Source organism: Thunnus maccoyii, chromosome 20, assembly GCF_910596095.1.
Source record: "Thunnus maccoyii chromosome 20, fThuMac1.1, whole genome shotgun sequence".
Lineage (NCBI taxonomy): Eukaryota > Metazoa > Chordata > Actinopteri > Scombriformes > Scombridae > Thunnus > Thunnus maccoyii.
Window position 1 is genome coordinate 16,662,582 of NC_056552.1, and position 13,864 is coordinate 16,676,445.

The 13,864-nt window shown below is 42.6% G+C and overlaps 1 protein-coding gene across 1 annotated transcript in view; it reads left to right on the top strand.

Annotated features, from left to right (window-relative positions):
* LOC121886601 (ankyrin repeat and fibronectin type-III domain-containing protein 1) overlaps window positions 1-13,864 on the top strand; it is a 58,381-nt gene that overhangs the window by 20,556 nt on the left and 23,961 nt on the right. The window lies entirely within an intron of this gene.

A 13,864-nucleotide genomic window follows, 5' to 3' on the forward strand; every position in this document is an offset into this window, starting at 1 on the left:
GCCTTTAAAGTTCAGGCCCTGATTGATGTGGTCTGGTTTTAATGAAACACAGTGGGTAGATTGGACATGCTCATTTACGAGAGGGATGAGGGGGGCTTGGCTACAGCTGGATTCTGACTTTCTCCGGGGCGAGCCACCGTTACAAGAGTGCGACCAGCCTTTTGTGACATAATAAACAAGGGACCCCTTGGAGGAGAGATTCAAGGTTGAGGACTGAGTCATGCTACCGGGAGGTGAAACAAGGTCGGTCCAGCTCCTGACAAGACCAGTACAGCTCCCCTGGAATGCACAGTCATCAACGCGGTCAGAAGGAAAACACGTGTGCTAGTAGCATCTATTGAAAACATCCCATGAGTCACTTGCATATTTGGAATAGTTGGACATTTATAGCACTTCCTGTAGTCTGTCCAAGTGATCTGTCTTATTGTTTCGCTCACTATTTATGAGGATTTTTTTGAAATAATTGTTATCACAGGGCTATATTTCTCTAAGTAATATACTTTTTAACTCTATAGTGTCGGGATGTGATTTTAAAATGCCATGTGGCCCAGCCTAGTGTACAGGTAAAAAATGACAGCACTAAGTTGCAATGAGAATAGTTTTCACCTAGTTTGGGATTTTTAAAAAATGAGACTAAAATAAGGAATTTAATTAATTATTTAATTAAAAGTCTTCATCTTACATTAAATATGAAAACTGCATGTGGGGTGCACTGTTACTGATTTCCACTTTTATTAGTTTTTTCTGTCATTTTATTGATTAATTAGTTTATACTGAGAAATTACTGAATAGGTACCTGTTGTCTAAGAACTATTAGGTGTCAGTCACAACTAATGAATTATGTTTGTCCTAAAACAGCTAAAGAAAGCGCTGGAATGTGTTTGTGCTTGTAATGGGGTGAAATGTTGAAATGTTTTGGTTTTATCCACCAGTATATGCTTTTAAATTAAAGGTTCTATATGTAAGAATCAGAAATTCCTTCTCATTAGTGACACCGGTGGCCGTTAAGTGAGCTGCATTAAGCATCATGTTGCTTGCACAGCTCTCACACTCTGTCAGCACAAGTGAGCAGCGGCGTGAGACTACTGCAGGTGAATGTCTTTTTCCTTGCTTACACTTCTCATAATAACATAAAAGATCTCTAATGTTTTGTTTTGCACCGTGCTTTAACAAAGCATCTCTCAATCTCACTCCCAGTTAGTCAACCCCCTTGCCCCCCGCTGTATGTCCACACGCTCACACCCACGTTGCTCACACGCTGTGGCCGGGGAGCAACACGCTACAGTTTTGTTGTGAAATGTGTGGTGGTCAACGGAGGTAGCTAGCCATCTCAACCTGCCCCCACCCCTTGAAAAACAAAGGTACTGTAGCCAGAAACGATGATAGCTGGCATAGTTAGGCAGATAGCCACCAGCCCACCTGGTCGGTAACAGAGCTGGAAAGATAAAATCTGCAGGGTATGTGACACAATAACGTTACATCCTTTGGACTTTTGTGGAAAAAAACAACCCAAGTCCTTCACATAGAAATCAGTCCACAGGCTGTTACAGGCAACCGAGAAAGTCAGGGAAGGTCTCTTTTTTTAAGTTATGTTACAACCCGTTCACTCATTGGCAATAAAAAATAATTAATGCATGTAAATTGCTTCACAATGCTTACATATAGGACCTTTAAGATTTAATTATGTTGATCTAGGCTCTGCTCCCTTTCTCTTACTCTGTAAATCTTAGCTTTTAAGAGTAAAGTGAGACAAGGATTATATAAAATACCAAGCTAGAAACCTACCAGCCACTCTCTCCACAGTAAAGCAGTCTCAGGTGGTTTAACACTTTACTATCTATTTAGTGGACCATTGCCGTTTATGTCAATTCAAGTCAGATACCCAAACAAACTGTGACTATTAAGGGAATTCTGAGCCAAGGCAGCCCATATACAAGCTTGAAACAGGAGCCGTTTTGTAGCTTTATCAAAGTCCGTTAGGGCTGGCAGGGCCTTGGGAAAAAGCGATAATAAAAGATAATGGCAGTGTTATTGTTATTGGTAATCATAGTAAATGGGCTCTAGGGGTATTGGTGGAGAAAACAGTAGAAGGAGGGGAAAAGGAGGGTTTGTTAAAGGGGAAATAAGAGGGTATTTACTGACTTACGATTGCTGAAAAAATATTGACACGTTTTTCCAGGAAACCATCAGTGTTAATAATTAAAATGTACATCAGTGACATCCTCAGGTAAAAATGGTTGCCCTTTGAGGTTTCTGTTGAGAGAACTCTGAATGAAAATCGATTTTTACTTCTCTGTTCTCTGAAGCCATTTGTGAACCTATTTGATATTACATCAGCCTGCTGCTGGTACTGTATGTCACTAAGGGAATTCCCTGCATTATGAGAGCGTAGCTTAATCACTGAACTGATATAGCTCTGCTTCCCACTGGCGTTTATATTTGCTGCCTTGTTTCCTGTGAACAACATGGACACAGGAGACATTGGGGCTATAAAGGCACACTGGTTCAGTTCCAGCATAGGCCCAGTAAATAAGTCTTAATTTCCATATCCTCTCATGGTGACAGGGCGGCAGTTCCAGCCCTTTGCCAAAACCCCTGAGTACAATGGAGAGGCAGCCATGTATGTCGGCCAAGCAGTTTTTATTTCCCATAACAGTCCCCCCGCAGTATGCCTGGAGAGGAAACTCTATACATAAGTACTGAAACATCAACGTGTAACGTAGCACTCTGCACTCAAGCCATATCCACTTCATTTACAAAACTTGAAATTTGAAAGAGTGCAGTTGGTAGCTCACAAGTGTTATTTGTCATGTGTGTGTATGGCTACACAGTACGAACTGGACATCCCCTGAAGGCCTCTCTGCTCTGCCTGGTGCCTTCCTGTCTTCAGGGATAACTCGAAGCTGACAGCACTCTCAGGATGACGTCTTAACTTCGATGTCAGGAGAGATACCAACATGCTTTTCATCCTCTAACACATGTACACACACACAAATCAGCAGAAACTCTTGACTTTCTCCACTCTGGCATTCATGCTCACAAACATAAATGAGCAAACACACATTGAAAAAGTTAGCACTATGTTGAGTTGGGTTTGGGGGGTATGGTGGTTACTAAGTACTAATCCTTATGAACTGTGCACAAAGGGAATGAAAAAGGAGATAGAGAATGGTTCAGTGTGTTTTTTTTTAAATCACCAAAGTCTTAGTGGAAAAAGACGGGCAATGCTCAAGGGGCCCGGGTGTAAAGTGGTTTTGGACAGAGTGCCACTCGCCTCATTTGGTTCTAATTTGATTTAATATTCCCCACTCTTTCTTTTCAGTCTCGCTTTTTCTTTTTCTTCCTTTCTTCTGTGGCTGAGAGCTGTCATTTCAAAAGAAAGGGACAAATGAGGAGGTTATAGATGCCTGTAATTTTTCTCTTCAGATATTCCGATCAGAACATACTGTTTAAGATCACTACAAAAGAGGATTGGTTTCTGCTTGTACTGGAATGTCTATTATTTTACTCCTGCTTTTGTGGTGGCATTAAAGGGACATTACTCTTAAAAACATAAAAAAAAAACATTGACACATGAAAACTAATGATGTAAAATGCTAAACAAACTAGTTATAGTTCAAGATAATGTACAAACTAGAAGTGATATAGGGCTAGAAAATCATGATGATATATATATACACACACATATGTATATATATATATATATATATATATATATATATATATATATATTTTTTTTTTTTTTTTTTTTTTTTTTTTTGTACTGTCTCACTGAAAATATACAACATTGTTTTTGTTGGTATGCTACTATTTAACATTTTCTACTATTTAACCTTATTTTCAGTGCTGACTATTTTAATGCTTTAAGCTTTTAAGCCAACATGATCCTTGAATTGCTCAGGAAAAAAATGCAAATTTGAACATCTACTATTCCATTACAACTGGGCAAACTCCATCTGCAGGTAAAGACTATGCAATATGATCAAAAGTATAACACTGCTACTAACATAGCCACATCTACTTTCACTGTAAAGCCTTCATCAAAAATAAGCTAAATATTTTGTGCTGATTGATGACAGTTTTGTAGTTTTTATTGTTTCAAACTTGAGGACACAGGAAACATTTTCCCCAGAACAAAACTGTTTATTAATACTGTTTCAGGTGTCCTGTTAAGTTTGTACTTCAACTGAGTTTTGGCCTGCAATATTAATTTGTTGAGGCCGAGTTGTTGGCGAGATGAGAGACTACAGATTCCAGTCTGCATGAGGGAGCAGAATTTCTGCTTACCTCTTTGCTTTTGGATAGGCCCTGAGCTATTCTTTCTTACACACACACACACACACACACGCACGCACACACAAACACCCACATGCACACACCCTTAAACAAACACACACACACTCACATTAACCCACATACATGCATGTCCATTCACAAATACAGTATATGCAGTCACACAAATTAAAACATGAAGTGCACACACACACGCATATAAACACCTACGTGCACTTGTATTTGCAAAAAGGAACATGCACAGCCGTAGACACGCATGCACCCACACACAAATACATGCACTCAAATATGTACACACACTCACACACACTGTGTTCTTGAATCTGGATGCTGTGGGCTGCACTAAGGGAGATTTATGAGGCTGGCTCCCTCTTGTCCTGTGTGTCTCCGACTTGATACTCTGGTTTCCACTCCAAACCTCAACTCAGCACACAGACACAGAGAGACAGGGGGTGGGGATGGAGAGCAGTGAGAGGGAGGGAGGTGGACTGAAAGAGAGAGGTAGGAAAGTGGGGGGAGGGGTGGGGTGGGAGGGTCAGAGAAGACTGAAATAGGTAAAAAGAGGAGGAGGGAGAGAAAAAGAGAGTGAGATTGATTGAGACTGAAGTAGATGAAAAGACAGATTGAAAAGATGATGGAGAGAGACAACAAAAGAGAGTGACGAAGAGCTCTAAACTGGACCGTGAGGAGAGGGGAGAGGGAAAAGTTACGAAATAAAGAGTATGGGAGAAAGGAGCCAGTTAATGTGGTGTGTTTGTTTCTGTTTGTGTGTGTGTGTGTGTGTGTGTGTGTGTGTGTGTGTGTGTGTGTGTGTGTGCAGAGACAGACAGCCTGTAGGTCAGAGGGTTAGCGTGGCTCCATGTGTTGCTTATAAGCTGATAAAAGACAACCAAGGCTGGGGGAACTACACCCCTCTGTCTCCTTTCTGTGTGTGTGTGTGTGCGTGTTAAGGTTGTATTCAGGGTCAGAGGCAGAAAGAAAATCAGCTGGGGACCCAAGAGGCTTGTGGTTTGAAACTAGTCTAGGAAAATGGTTTACAGATTGAGATAGGAAGCTCAGGTAGTACAGACCTCCACGCCCACGTCAGTGCACTTTGCAATGGAACAGAAGACGTTTACTTACTTAAGCTTATAAGTTCAACCAGGAACTTTATGCTTACTCTCTCTACTCTCTTTATTTTTTTCTATCCCCACTTCTGACGCAGTCAGTTGACTGACTGCTTTTCCCATATTCACTTCAACTGGTCTGATTTTGCCAAAACCTCTGTTAATCATTCATCTTGTTGCTGTCAGAATTGAAAACTGTTCCCTTCTGGACTTCAGTGTTTGGTTTACATAACCCATCTCCACCTGTCCACCTGTTGGAACTTGAATTCCTCTCCAGGTCTCATCCATCCACATCTTCATCTGAGGGCTCAATGTCTAGACTTCATCAGAGATGTTCCTACTGTATGTGGCTTGTGTTGTGACTATCTCCATGGAAACGAGCAGTATCAGGATGGTCAGCTTTTTGTTTTTTGTGCACCCTATAGCAAATAATAATTAATAACTTTCTTTCACTTACTCTGTCTTGATTGACTGTATTGCATACAGTCAATGACTCGATAGATCACAGATCAATATTGGTTATGGGTGTATGAGTGTATATGTGCATAATGTTTGTTGGCATGCATGTGAGCTTCCAGAAACGAGAAAAGAGCATCCTGCAAAGTGTACACTGACACACACTGATGTAAGATCAGTTGTGTTACCATGCACCATACACTCTGCATTCGCCCATCTATCCATTCATTTAGGAGTGTATGCATGTGTGTGTGTGTCAGGAGAATAGCCACCCCACCCAACCACCTCCCTCCATCCCTATCCCAGATAAACAGCCGTGGGACTTTAAACATGGCGCCCGGCCGGCGTGTGACTGAGAGAATGGGCCAACTGGTGGCTTCAGTGGCCAGGGGTCGCCTCCGCCCCTCTCTTCTCCCTGGCTGGGTGGGTGGCATATGGCGGCCCAGGCAGGGACCCCTTTGGTGTGACACACACACTCACACTGAGAGACACACAGAAGGCCTGGAGCCACCCAGGCTGGGCCCACGATCACCGTGGGAGACATGGTGTCACCAAGCCTCTGACAGAGGAGGGGTTGTGTGTATGTTTGTGTGCGTGTGATCCCACCTTGGAAGCAACACCACCACCACCACCCCCTCCCCCTCCTGAGAACGTCGGCCACTGCCCGCCACCACATCCCCATGGTGACTCCGCTGTTGTCTCTGCTCATCAAAATTAGGGAGATTTACCTCTGCGTGCACACACACACATGCACACACACAGAGCCAACAGGTGGCAGGCCTTGCTCGGCACAGCAGGCCCACTTCAAAGGTTAAACATACAGCGGACCGCCCCCTCTTTCTCTGCTGCTCTCCCAAGGGAGAGGGAGAGAAAGTGAGAGGAAGAGGACAAGAAAAAAAGTCTGTGTAAATAGACATAAAGGGCAGTGTGAGCATATTCCTGTGAGAGCATGCAGCATGGTCTTCTTTAGGTGCATGGTGTAGAAAATATATACTCAGTATTCACAGTTTGTCCCGACACGGCTCACACTTCAAAGTGCGTCATGTATGATAAGTAAAAACAGAATGCCTACGATGCCTACAGCTCAGTTACTCTTTGAACTAACTGTGACGAACAGCAGATGTGATCAAACCAACCTGGGTACCAGTGAACTTGACAGTTTTTGGCATATCACAACCAAAACCTTTGTGGGATTTTGCTGCACTATAGTGTTAATGTGATAAAGGGCATCTAGTGAGTGAGAGGTCACAAGAGAATAGCCTGATTCACTCAAGCAGGAATATAAAGAGCGCCATCTCAGCCCACCCAACATAGAAATAAGAGGAAGTTGATGCCACAGTGGAGAGTGGATTACCAAAACTGGATGACTTAACAGTGGAAAAATATTGCCTAGATGGTGTAAACTTGGTGTAAACAACAGAATCTAAGGCTTTATCCTGTCTGGTATCAGTAGTACTGTCTGCCGCCTCTGTTGTAACAGGATGGAGAATGTTTTCTCAGCACTAATGAGGCTGCTTGTTATCAGATGAGCATTATTTGAATACCAAAGTCCATGTTAATGTTGTTGCTGATCAGGTACATTACGTCCAGGGAAGTCAACCTCATTTGAAAATGTATACCGCACATCTGGTAGAATAATCATTTTCCTTTTCGCTGTTTAGACACCTTGGGGATAAAGTGAAAAGGGGGTGTTTTTAGCAAGAGTATACTACTGAAACATTTGCACACACCTGATACTGTACATCCCCCAATAAAATCTCATCTGTAAAATATAATCCTCAAGAGTCGAAAGTTTATCGGATTGTCTTGGCGGCTGTAAAATCATGTGAAATCTCTACAGAGGACTGCACATGTGCATATGTGCCGATGTTTTAATATGCGAGCATGTGTGTGTATGTGCATTTGTTGTGTTGCCATGCCAACTTAGTGTGAGTGAGGAGCTGCAGGTCACAGCGTTGGCATGGCCTCACATTGCCTATAAGCTGATAAGAGCCAAACAGAGGGGACGGCTATATGAATTCTAGTAATAAAGCCCCCCCCCCCCATCCCTTCATCCTCTCTCTCTCTCACTCTCTCTCTCTCTCTCCCTCTCTCTCTCTCTCTCTCTCTCTCTCTCTCTCTCTCTCTCTCTCTCTCTCTCTCTCTCTCTCTCTCTCTCTCTCTGCGTCCAGCAGCCTGCCTGCTTCCAGCCTGTCTGGTGCCAAGACTCAGATTTCAGAATTTCCTTCTACAAGCCACATTTAGAGCAGCCAGCGTACTCTCGCTCAGTGTGTGTATGTGTGTGTGTGTGTGTGTGCGTGTGTGTGTGTGTGTGTGTGTGTGTGTGTGTGTGTGTGCGTGTGCGCGCGTGCGCGCGTGTGTGTGTGTGTGCACGCACACGAGTGAGTTTGTGCAACTTTCTCCTCTCACTGTCTGCCTCTCTGACCCCCACCACCCTGTTTTCAGTGAGCACTGTCCTTCTGGTGCCGCTCTTTGCCTTTTTTGCATCTCTCCTTGTCTCTCACAATCCATCTACCTACCTCCACCTCTTTGTCTGTTTTGTAGGACTTGACCTATGCAGACAACCGATGCAATACGTGTCAACTAATATGAATGGTCATTTGTGTCTGTGTGTAATAAACCCAATTAGACACACACACAAACATGAAGCAGAGATTTATGTGTTCTCATGGCGGTAGACTAGCCCTGGTGAGAAGCTTGGAAATAAGGTGGTCCTGTCATCACACAGCTGACCTGGAGACCCTGTGACTTGCTAGGGTGGGATAGGATGGAGTCGGGGCGAGGGGGTGAAGGGGAGCACGGGCACGGGGAGAATTTGTTGGGAAGGGAAATGGAGAAAGTGATGTTAAGGAAGAGAGTAAAACAAAGAAAAGTAACAGATTTTGGCTTTGTTATAAAAGGTTTTTTGTTGCAGGTAAAATCTTTTACACAGCTCCATGCTTTAAAGCCCCTTGGAACAGATATGGCCTTTTAGGTGTCCAATCTGTTTGTTGTCTTTGCTCTCTTCATTTCACTTTGCATTAACATAACTGTATTGTTTGTGCCACACTATCAGAAGATCTTTCTTTGTGCTGCTGTAGCTAATTTGGGCAGCAGTCCCTGTAATGCCCTTCTCTGGCGCCTACATGTTCATGCACATATGCTCACAAACACACACAGGCACACACAAACACATGCCTATGGCTAGGTACACCACTGTGCAGCAAAACGTGTAGCTTTAGACTTTTTGTGTCTGTGTGTGGGTGTGTGTGTGTGTGTGTGTGTGCCTTGTTAAAGAAATTTTCCATTGTTTATACTTTGTATTAATGTTATCTGTATTTATAGAAGCAGAATGTTCCGGCCAAAAACATTTTTTCTGCTTACATTCAAGTTCTCATTTGTCTTACCCAGTATGGCTGTGCGATTAATTGTATTAAAATAGAGATTCCAGTTCTATCAGTCTCGGGAGCATCAAACCAACTGTTGTTAATTTCTCCCGGAGTTGCATCAACAGATGTCAAGAATGCGTTACACCACATGACAGGCAGAGGGGGCAGAAACAAAATCAAATTGTGTGTGAGAGAGACAGGAAGAGAAAAAGAAGATAGAAAAAAAAAAAGCTTTTAGACAACAAACAAAAAAACAAGAGGAAAATGAGTGAGAATCAAAGAAACCCCAATGGTGATGATGATGATGTAGGGGAAAATTGTATCCAATCCCATTTCTGTCAGAACTGAACCACTAGAACAGGACAGGTGTCAAATGGCTGTGAATGAGTGAACTGCTATCTCAGATGCTCAGATTTGAAGTTGGGAAAATCTAATCTTATTGACAGTTGAGGCACATGGTTGTGTTTCTGTGAGTGTGAGTATATGTGTGTGCGGTTACTCCTGTACTGTTGACAACAGGCTGGATGAATACATTCTTTCTTGCGCCTCTGACCTTGCCATTTATATGTTGCAACATAAACTGGGATTCGTCAGACTAAGCAACATTTTCCACTCAGCTGTCAGTTTGCTGATTTGCTTTGAAGTGTTTCTGAGATATCCTTCTGCACACCACTGTTATGAGCTGTTATGTGCATACTTGTGGCTCCCTTTTTAGCTTGCACAAAAAAGCAAGCACAGCCATTTCTCCAATGCTGGAACCAACAATTCTTTAACATTTGCTTCAATCACAAGTTTTTTCCCAGCTCGACTTTCACTCATACAAAAACTACATAGTACAAATATGTAGGATCTATTTATATGTGACTCACTGTCTGGAGGAGCAAGTTGTTTGTGTAAACAGGCTGATATAATTAATAAAGGGGGTGCTATGTGTGTGTGTGTGTGTTTGCAACTTAGGGGTGTTGATTGTTTGTCGGGCTGGTGCAGTCTCATTACAGACTGGGTGTATTTGATGTGGGATTGATCAGGGGCCAAACATGGCTTTTGGTAGAGACTTTCCCAGAACAACTGCTTCCTGCTTCCCAAAACTGGTAAAACTGTAGGAAATTATGTGACATAGACTGTCTGTGTGTGAGAGAGAGTTTAAGTATTGCGGTGTTTGTGTTTTTCAGTGTGTGATGTTAATGAACTCTGGTCCTTTATTCAAATGATTGTAGCAGCGGTAGTCTTGGTCCAAAAAGCAGTTACCTCAAGGAGGTGAAGGAGCTGATGATAGTGTAGGCTATAGTGTCTGTTATGTGCCACTCTTATAACTTCTGTTACCAACCTCTGCTGTAAGTTTTCATTCAATTTAAATGTTTTCCCTACCATTCAAAAAGTTTAGGTAAGTTTGTCCTTTAAATGTTTTTCCATGTGTTTACCAGAGAACAGCCAGCACAACAGTTCCTGTTCAATCTCCACTGAGGCCGTTGATTGGACAATGTGTCAAAAGCAAGTGTGGCAACTACCACAGCATGAGGCTGAAGCCAATGCAGAAGTGCCTTAAAGTGCAGTGCCCACCGACTGTCGCTATATGCTGGCTCCAAAAGATCCCTGGCTCCAACTGACTCACATTCAAAAATTGTGCTGGCATGAAATGAACAAATCCAAAGAGCCGATTCTTTTGTGGGATTGATACATGTCGGGTCTGTACTGGTACGTGCCAATGAGAAGTAGCCATATACTCACTCTAAAGTCCGAAACTAACAAAAACCCTTGCTTTCTCCCACATAATCTGCTTTATATGTCACCAGACCAACTGCCAACAATAAAATGGAAGTATTACAACCTTAAACTGAATTAAAAGCTTACTTCAGTACTATGTGACAACGTTTAACTTGCTTTGAAGGAAAATTCTGGGTTATTTCAACCTGATGTATTTCCCATAAATGTGGCCATTGTGGCTCTATGTGTCATGCTAATTTTGCTCTCTTCAGCAGCTGCTGATACTGATACCAGCTCTCGTACAGACTCGCTGCCCTTGACACATCCGGTACATGCTGATCTACTGCCCGTATGCCGAAGAATACTGAAGAGACCGCTTGCATTCGGTTGCTCGCCAGATTTGTTCATGTCCCAGAGTAAAACAGTGTTTGTTAGCCTGTTAGTCTGTAGACAGTGGACTCAGTGCTTGTTAGCCAAAATTCAATTCTTCTAATAAGTGTGCTGGTGGTCATTTTGGAAATTAATGCTCCATGAATAAGATTTGATGACTTGAAGTCGGCTTTGATGTCTGCCATTTGGGCATTGATTGACAGTTGTGATTGACAGTTCGCTCACCTGCTGCTCTCTCTAGTTCTAGGACTCGCAGTTGGACTGTTGTTGCAATATTTTGGTAAGTTTAATGTCGAAAAGATGGTACCGACCATAAGCAGCAACTCTGGGCTTCAAACTGGCTCCAGTGCAAACCAATGGGTGACATCACATCTCACTATGTCCATCTTTATATACAGTCCATGGTCAAAAGCCTACAGTCATCATGGTGGTCATCAGTTAACAGTATGGGTAAATGAGCTTTGTTGAAATATTTGTAATCATCACAAATGATCTTTCTTTGGGTATGATTTTGCATAGCTTTTTAAAATAATCTCTGTTGAATTTGTGTATGGTGGTCTTTTATCTCTCTCAAGGGTAGGCGGTTTGTCATTGGGAATGACATCCCAAGCTCACGTGTAGGATGGAGCATCTCTTTGAAAGCACAGACACATACACACCACACCACGCCACACACTCCCTAATGTCGTCAGAGAGTGATGGGGCACCATCCTGCCGACAGAAAAAAGTTGTCTGTTCCATCTCAGGCAAATAACAATAAGCCCGGGGCTGGATTCCAATGGGCTTTCTCTTTGAAATGGGATACCGCCACACGCATTACAAATATATCTCTTGTTTTATCTTCCGGGCCAGGCCCATGGAAAAATTATTCCAAATACCTGCCGCGCTTTATCTGGAACCCTGGAATAGGTTAGGCCCAGCCGGGAACACGAGGATGTCTAAAATAAGGCCTCTATTACGGGATGGAGTGGAGATGGATGGGACGGAGCGGGAAGGGACGGGGATCGGGGGTATTTTAGGTGTATCGGCCCTGTGAAAAAGGGCTTGTTGCGGGGGCTTGGAGCTGCTTTAAAGTCTACAATGTAGGCCGCTGTCAGCTGTTGTACAAACTGCATGTGTTGGGGGTGGGTTTGTGTGTGTGTGCGTATGCATGCTCGTGTGGGCTCACACGTCCATAGCGGAGCAGGAGTATAAATAACATTTTTCCTACAGATGTTCTCACCTTGACAAATCTGTTCTTGGCCTGTGTGATACTTCTTGGCATATGGCATGATGGCCCAACCTGACTCAACCTCTCCCTGCCCCTGTTCAAACCATTGCTTTTTAAGAACAACATTTACATTTTAGGTATTTAGCTGATGATGTTTTCCAGAGTGCCAGATAATAAGTGAGCATTTCTCCAGGACTTGAACAAGACACATAGCTAGAGACAGTTATGTTTACTGCTGCAGGGATTCAGACTGTCTCAAAAATATGATATAACCTACTTTAACTATTTATTACTGTTATATTTAGAATGGAAACTTGACTATTTAAGAAATGGTATTAAAGCAAAATGAGCATGGAAGCTTCTAGTGGGGAGGTTGTGATGTAACTGTATTCATTTCAGAGATTCTTGGATTCAGAGTTGAATCAGCTGAAGCAAAGCAAGATGTGAAACGATAGGGAGATACAGAAAGGGAGAGATGGTGGGAGGTGATGGGAGTGAAAAGTTAGGCAATAAGGAGATGAGGGAAAGGCCACCAGCAAGGAGAGGAGCACAAAAACCAAGAGCAGAGGAGAAAAAAGGACAAGTTCTTAAAGCAAAACTTAGTTATTTTTCAACCTGGACCCTGTTTTCCCATCATTTTGTGTTTAAGTTATTAATGGAGACAACAATGTACGTCCACTAAAAGTGCTTGTTTTTGCCACCGAGAGACTCAGATTGTTATTATAAATGTCTGACAACATTATGGAAAGGACCATACAGATGAATAAAACATTTTTCTTTACCGTTTGCTTGATCCGGTCTGTTTTTTACTGTGTCTAACCAAGTCTCGCTCAAGGAGAAGTCTTGTTCTGAAATTTCGTTGAGATGAATTGAGTTGTGGTTGTTGTTGTTGTCAAAATCAGCTAAATATTCGGTCATGACAGAGTTGGAGAGAGGAGTGCCAGGAGGGGTTTGTTGTGTTAGAGTACAGAAAGCATGGCTTAGTGTTAAGATTGTCAAAGTCATGGCTTAATGGCTTTTTATGATCTTTTCCATAATGTTGTCAGACACTTAAAATAACACTTTGTTTAATTCAATTCACTTCAATTCAAAAAACTTTATTTATCCCCGAGGGGCATTTCATGAGGCAGGCATAGTAAAAGGGACATATACACAAAACATGATAGACAAACAGTGACCATGTAGCAGAGATAAAAATAATGTAAGTCTTAAGTGGAGGGGGAGCTGTGGCAGACCAAAAAGTGTGGGGATTAGTCTCATGCGAGAGAGGAAGAGGGGGCCGGGAGCAGACTGGAGTTTAATAGGCGAACATCCTCATATATGAATGTTGCCTTCCT